Source organism: Rhinopithecus roxellana, chromosome 18 (genome assembly GCF_007565055.1).
Source record: "Rhinopithecus roxellana isolate Shanxi Qingling chromosome 18, ASM756505v1, whole genome shotgun sequence".
NCBI lineage: Eukaryota > Metazoa > Chordata > Mammalia > Primates > Cercopithecidae > Rhinopithecus > Rhinopithecus roxellana.
The window spans coordinates 3,023,555-3,031,516 of NC_044566.1; the positions used below are offsets into that span (position 1 = coordinate 3,023,555).

The 7,962-nt window shown below is 49.1% G+C and overlaps 1 pseudogene; it reads right to left on the reverse strand.

Moving 5' to 3' along the window:
* Positions 1–3,345: 3,345 nt before the first annotated feature.
* Positions 3,346–3,437, reverse strand: LOC115894671 (annotated as a pseudogene).
* Positions 3,438–7,962: the final 4,525 nt, after the last annotated feature.

Sequence of the window (7,962 nt, forward strand, 5' to 3'; positions counted from 1 at the left end):
TCTCAGCTGTGCGTTAGTCAGGATGCTGCAGCAAACAGCTGACATTAAGGACCTTAGGATAAAGGGACATTTTACCAAGATGGGGGCAGGGTTTAGGAAAGCCGGTAATGTTTAGTCCGCTAGACCAGGGCTCTCCAGCCTCAGGGCTGCAGAGAGGGGGAGAGGTCTTATCCATGGCCCTGGAGGGCAGCCCATAGTTTTTGTTTTGTTTTGTTCTTTTGAGATGGAATTTCGCTCTTGTTGCCCAGGCTGGAGTGCAATGAATGGCGTGATCTCGGCTCACAGCAACCTCCACCTCCCGGGTTCAAGCGATTCTCCTGCCTCAGTCTCCTGAGTAGCTGGGATTACAGGCATGTGCCACCACACCCAGCTAATTTTGTATTTTTCATAGAGACGGGGGTTTCTTCAGGTTGGTCAGGCTCGTCTCGAACTCCCGACCTCAGGTGATCCACCCACCTCGGCTTCCCAAAGTGCTGGGATTGCAGGCGTGAGCCACCATGCCCGGTGGGCAGCCCTGTAGTTTGAGAAGGTGGTGACCAGAGCTGCAGCTTCCAGCAGAGAAACCCAACATCCCACAGCACCCTAACAGGAGACCCTGAGTAAACACCTCCTCTGTCCTCCTCCTGCCGCTGTTGCCCCCCATCCAGCCCCTGTCGGCCAGACCCCACTGGACCCAAGCACAATGGTGTCTTCTTCTGCGGCATGGGCCGCCTCCCGGAGGGGACAGCAGGTGGGAAAGCTGATGCTGGGCTGCAGAGGATGCCTTTCTAAAAGCTCCAGTTATCAGTGGACACAGACAGTGGCTAAGCTAAGCTAACCAATGCCTATCAGGGAATCCCAGTCGGCATTCTCCTTTTCCTTTTGGAATCGAGCTTCTCAGGAAGAGTCTACAGTTCCCCACACTGAATCTTATTCAGTAAACCACAGGACCCCAGGCAATCACAGAGGAATGCCTCTTTTTAAAAAGAGACATCAAGGCCGGGTGCGGTGGCTCAAGCCTGTAATCCCAGCACTTTGGGAGGCCGAGACGGGTGGATCACGAGGTCAGCAGATTGAGACCATCCTGGCTAACCCAGTGAAACCCCATCTCTACTAAAAATACAAAAAACTAGCCGGGCGAGGTGGCGGGCGCCTGTAGTCCCAGCTACTCGGGAGGCTGGGGCAGGAGAATGGCGTAAACCTGGGAGGCGGAGCTTGCAGTGAGCTGAGATCCGGCCACCGCACTCCAGCCTGGTGACAGAGCGAGACTCATCTCAAAAAAAAAAAAAAAAAAAAAAAAAAAAGAGACATCAAAAAGAGCAGTTGTAAATGCATCTCCTGGCTCACGGGGCAAAAACCAGGACAGGGCAGGTGAAGGAGCCGCCCCTCCAGGCCTCACTGGTAAGAGCCACAGCAGACAGCACTGAAGGCAGAGCCCCTGATAGGAAGCAGGCTGCTAATTATGCCAACAGGAGTAGAGAGGGGTGGGGCCTAGGGACCCCTCCCATGACCTCAGTCCTGCCAATTGCTCAGTGCCATCATTTACTGGGGGCCCCACAAGCAGTGCTGTCTTCATGGCTCCTCCTGGCCTCATTCACATCGCTGAGCTGCCTCTCAAACACAGCTGTTCTCCAAGGCCCACTCAGTGGATTTCACCGCTCTCATCCATCAGTTTGCTTTTCAAAAGCTTATTCCTTTGTCCGGAGGGAAAAAAAAGAAAATGAGTGTGTAGGCTTATCTCTAAGGAGAGTGGCAGAGATGCGACCTGCAAGTGCACAGGAGGCTGCAGGAAGAGAGGCAGAAGCTCACAGCCCCCGGGGAGCTCGGCTGCACAGGACCCAGGGCTCAGCAAAGGGTGGGGGCTCTCGGCTGGAGTCAAGATGCCTGGAGCCAGGGAGCCCGGGGTACAGGGGAAGAGGGCCTGCCCCCGGGGTAGGGCTGCCTGTTTCACACTGGTGAGAACGGCAGTGTTGGTTGCTAATGATGACTCCTCACAACGCCCCCTTAGAAACCCTCGCATGTAATGGTTGCACATCATCCCGGCCCAGGAAGGAGAGAGCTGCATTTGAAAGGAGAAGGCAGAGTGAGGGAGGGAGACCCGACAGGTACCACTTCTTTTCTGCCTTTTCGTAAAGCTCATACATAGAGCTGCTTTTTAGTGAAATGCTGGGGCTGTAGGACGCACACCCTCACCTGTGATGGAAATTCTGGCAATGGTGTGGAGAGCTGGTCTCTTCAGCCTGTGCTGTGATGAATGGGGTTCTGCTTTTTCAACATTTCCCGAGACCGCTCTGTTTCTTCTTCCTTGTAGCTTTAAAAGAACAGCTTCAATAACCTGGTAGTAAAGGAGAGGGGAGACTGGAGAAAAACCTAGCCCAAAAAGAATGTTAAATAGTGTGGGAAAAACCCCTTGGGAATTAGAATGTCATTTTATGTCTAGAAAGTCAAGTAAAATGTCAACAATATTGTGAAAGGTTAGAATTATATGATCACATTTCTCTCTTAGGAATATATGATCGATCTTTAACATTATGTTAAGGATATTATGGTAGATAAGGATATCTTGTAAGTGTATTATGGCAGATGATAAAAAGAAAAACAATGCATTATTTCTGTGCCTATATTCACATCCCTTTGCCTTGTGACTTTGCAGCCCCTGTCCCCACCTCAAGAGGTAGAATTCATGGCACCAAGCCCTGAATCTGGGCTTGGCCATTGCTTTCCTTTGGTCAAGGAAGCATCAGCACATGTGACATCAGCAGAGGCGAAGAAAGTGCATTTGCACTGAGGCCTCTCTCTTGCTGCTCTTGGGAACTCTGTGTGGCACATAGGGACAGGCTGTGCTGCAGGGCGATGAGCAGGATATGCCTCCGGCCCTCCATCCAATGCCAGGCATAAATGAGGCAATTGATCATCCACTGACAGGTGCTTGAATGAACCAGCACCATAGAGAGCCAACCTGGGGGGCCCAGCTCAAATGATCTGTGCACATCTGAACAACAGTCAGCAGATAAAATGGTTTAAGTCGTGTTTGGGTTGGCTTGTTGTTCAACCAAGGCTAACGGATACAGAGACTTACTCTCATGTCTGACGTCATGATCAAGTCCAACACAAAGGTCAGACGCTCAACACAGAGTCAGGAAGGGGGTGTGAAGCCCCAGGAGCAGAACTGGGCTCTTCATGTTCCCTGGATAGCCAGGGCGCAGGGATACTTGGGGATGTGTCACGAGTTGTAATTTTCATTTGGGAGATCTATTAGAATGGGTCTTACTTCGAAAATAAGTTTCAATATGATTGAAAAACTGGTTACTTGAAACTGCCTGATTTTTTACTTATAATTCTTAAAATGTTCTTATACCTTTATTATAAAAGTATAATTCTTACACTTTGTTGTTAATTTTTTAAACTGATAAGAACAGATATTACACTCGATCTTAACCAAAGGGCTAAGAAGCAATGATTTTTAATTTTTTAAAAGTAATAAGTGTTTTTCATATAATTGTGTTCAATTACACGGAACTGTCCCATTTGGAAAGGACGGAAGGAAATAGAATACAAAAGTGGAACAAGGAAATCTATCATTAAATAACTGAAGTAAAACAAAATAAAGCACAAAGTATTAATAAGTGGGCTCTGTTTGGTTTTTGCATTTACCTTGTTCCTGCATAAATACCTTAGACACAGAGCAGCCAGTTGGAAATCTTAGTATCTTCAGAGAGACTTTCCTTAACGTAACTCATACAAAACAATTGGGAAAATTAAAAGGCCATGAAAGTGTTATTGTTCTTGTCTTACAAATATTAAGTTACAAAGCTGGACATTCAGAGGAGTCAACATTTCTAAGTCAGGGCTCAGGGTAGCGATAATTAAAATGGACCGTTGCTGGGTTGACTGTGTTTGAATGATGCCACCCAAAGCCCCTGGAATACTACCTGATAAGTGTGACTTCATCAACAGAACCTATTAGGATGCTAATAATGCCTGCTGGCCTATTTAGGAAGCTATTTTGTAGTGACGAAGGTTGGCTTCCCTGGGACATTGTGTCATATGAGCCACAGGGATCACATAGCAACAAGGACATGAGTTTCCTTCTATTTATAACCAGTTTGCTAGCAATGGCAACATGATGAGAAATGAACAATCACATCTGCTGGGAAATCACGGGCTCATTTTGATTCTTCGTTAACCCACAGACCCTCGTGGAGTTGAGAAAGGGTGTGGGGGAAGGACCCTGTGGGGGAGTCACACTGCCCAGTGCCCACATTCAAACCCTTGCCACATTCCGTTCTGAGCGCATTACACAGGTCATCTATTTTATCCACAACGTACAAAGTTCTACACGTGACGAAACTGAGTTCAGAGTAAGTAAATATTTGTCCCAATTCATTTAAATTCAAACACAGGCAGTCCAGTTTCAAAGCCCATACGTTTCTGTTGAATACACTGAAACAGACATCTGAGAGCTCCATGTGAACTCAACAGAGAATGTGCACGAAAGTGTTCACTTTCCTGCCCTCAATGCAAACTGCACTGGGCAAAGTGGTCATTCCCATCCCTTAATACCAACTTGGACAGACCCCTGAGCTTTTGGATTCCTTTTAGGGACTAGGGACAGTCCAGTCCTGTCTAGATAAAAGCTATCCTCTTGTGCCACCCCCAGGCCCTGACCATTCTTGGGCTGGGTACCCATTCTTGTTGCAAGGACCCTCAGATTCAGCTCCATGGAGTCCAGCATCCATGAACTTAGATGAGGACAAAGCACATTTACTCTCACCAACCTTCCGAAATGTAGCATTTCTCTCAATTATGACTAAAGGCCACAAACCACTAGAGTATTAGCAGTATCTGAGGCTTTGTCACCAATAGAAAAAATAAGTATCATATTATAATAATTTCAGGTATTATGAAATATTTATGCTCAGCAGTGTTCTAAAATGTGTCCCCTTCTAGACAGTATGATTTAATGTATCAATAAAGAAATATATATATCACTATATTGATAATTGTTTTAATATTTTGATAAGTGCATTTTAATATAGTAGTTTTCTTTATAATACTATATATTTTAGCACATGTCTTTTTAAAATCAACTTTTTTTCTAAAAAGATTTCCATAGGCTCTGTTGAATTGCCACAACATACAGAACAAACAAACAAACAAACAAACAAGAACCCTGGGCTGGAGGGACAGGAAGCAGGCGTAGCCTTTCTTTGCATCTTTCTCCTTCTTCCTCCTCCCGTCCGGCTCCTCCCGGCTGGGGACCAGGCAGGGCGAGGGAGAGGGTTCCAGTCTTTCACAGCCGAATTGTGGAAGTGAAGGCCCTCCCCACACTGCCCTGAGCCTTCTGTGGTCCCCAGGCGTTCTCCTTGTCTGGGCAGGGTGGACAGAGGGTCTGCAGATGAGTTTTCCTCAGACCCTCCACCCTGGAGAACCCTCAAACTTCTCTCTCCGTTCCAGCTTCAGGCCCTGCCCCACTGTGAACCCGGAATATCTGAGAAAGGGCTCAGTCAATTTAGGCATTTTATTTTGTAAAAGTTAAGGATGCATGCCTGTGACACAGCCTCAGGAGGTCCTCATGACGTGTGCCCAAGGTGGCTGGGAGACATAAGACATCAATCAATACATGTAAGATGAATATGAATATGGGTTCCATCCGGAAAGTGGGGACAACTCGAAGCAGGGAGGGGGCTTCCAGGTCACAGGCGGGTGAGAGACAAATGGTCGCTTTCTTTTGAGTTTCTGATGAGCCTTTCCAAAATGGGAGGCAGGTTGGTCCTAAGCAGTTCGCAGCTTGACTTTTCCCTTTAGCTTAGTGATTTGGGGGGCCCCAGATTAATTTTCCTTTCACACTCCAAAGCATGCCTCATAGCTTTCCCCAGAGAAGACTCTGCAGAGAGGGCCAGGAGAGCTCAAGCCAAGGTCTCTCCTGCAGGCCCCCAGACAAAGCTCTCAGCCCCGTGCCCCCGCAAAGCTGTGGGCGTGCCTTGCTCCGCCAGCTCTGCACTGGCTCCTCAGGTAAGTGTTGGGGGTGACAGCAGAATCCAGCCAGGGCTAGAGACCTCATACTTCCCTTCTTAGAAGACGCCCACAAAGTCTGAGATGTTCCCGTGGTCCTGGGGCGTGGGGGCAGGGTACTTGGCAGGAAAGATGTACCCTTCCAGAGGGGAACGCACAGTGACCCTGCAGACTGGGGTCTCCCGCCTCCTCCCCCACTCTCCTCTCCTCTCTTCTTCCAGAAAGGGGTGAGGCCTGGAGAGGGCTCAGGTGGCTGATGGAGCTGGGCTCTTTCAGCAGGATGGGAACTCTGCCCCCAACTGCTGGCAGCTCTCTTCAGAATATGCAGTGCTGTGGCCTCTTTTGCTTTAGCTGGGGCTCTAATTAGGAATTCGGACAATGGGGACAGTTTCAGTTAATGTGTCCTGTTACCTCAGAAAAGCTGAGAAAGCCACCCTCACAGGACTCCCCTGCCATATTGCTTCTGAGGGCAATCCCCCTCACCACATTCGCAACTTCAGTTCCTTAACGTGTTCCAGGAACACTCACCCTCCATGCAACAAGGTGAGGCTGCCAATCCTTCCTATACTAGATACATGTGTGGCAGCAGCTGTTAACAGTGAAAGGGTGGAAGGCACAGGGTGCTAGAGGTTGGATTTCTTTAAGTACCAAGGAGGGCTTCTTTCTTTAAGAAGAAACCGCCCAAAGACAGTAAGGACGCATACAGTGCCACGGATGCTCATTGTAATTCCTTAAAAATGTGTGTTCTCATTGTATTTTTACTGTTATAATTCATATTTGCAAACTCTGGTGAAAGGCTTCATTTAGTGTATTTGGACTAATTCTCCATCCACGTTCTTTCCAACACAGTTAGTTACCCGTTTTAAAAAAAATGCATAGACCTGGCCACAGATCCTAATTAGCACCTAGTAACCCGCTTCAGGGTAACCTTGGTAAACACTGAATTAAAAAGGACAATGCTGCTATAAATGGCACCTAAGCCGTTCTGCAGAAGTGGAACTTCACAATCAGGGGACCCGGGTGCCACCTGCAGTCTGTCCTGGGAACGCGTCACAGATAGCAAGCCCTCCACCCACGTGCAAATACACACTGTTGCATGGAGTGTCTAGCGAAGACCGCTTCAAAACCAGTCTGCAGAATTTTCTCATTTGCATCGGAAAAATGAATATCTCTTAAGGCAGAGAGCCTAGGTACATTTGGTGCGGAACTTGCCCCAAGCAGCAAGTCGCGGGGAAATGTGAAACAAGCAAGAACTGCCCCCAGGGAAATTGAAGATAAAACACAAAACCGAATTTAAAAAGTCACCTGCTGCTCCATTTCAAACTGGAAGTCTAAAAAAGGCATTTCCTGACGCTAGCGAGTGACTCAGTGTCACCGTGACTCAGCCGCGCCCGGTTGCCCACGAGGCGGGAGGGGGAGGCAGATGCTGCGGGCGGCGCGGGGAGCCGAGCCCGCGCGCTGCTATTTCGGGCAAGTCTGCGGCGAGCAGGGCCCGCAGTCCACGCGCACTCAGGAAGTACAAATAGGGCGTGCATCAGAGGAAGCGCTCCCCCACGCAGAGGCTGTGGGAAAGTGATTCAGCGCTGCCAGAATCCCCCTCTCCCGCGCCCTTCGCAGCGCAGCGCGGGAGGGAGGGAGCGCGCCGGAGCCTCCTGCAGGTGCGCGCGGGGCAGGCGGGCAGGCGGCGCGCGCGCCCTGGGGCCCAGGTGACCGCCTCCCGCGCGCACACAGCGCAGCGTGCCAGAGCGCTCCCGGAAGCCGGTTACCCAAAGGCAAGGCTTGTTCCAGCCTAAAGCAAACTCATCCACATAACGTCGCTAGCGAGTTCCGTTTCCCTGTTTCTGGGAATTGGTGACTGTCAAAACAAATGTTCAGGTGACCATTGACCTGAATTGCACGGAGGAAACGGCTGAGGACCAAGGAAGGAGCTGATATGAAAGTCTGTGAGTTCACAGGGTGCCACGTGCA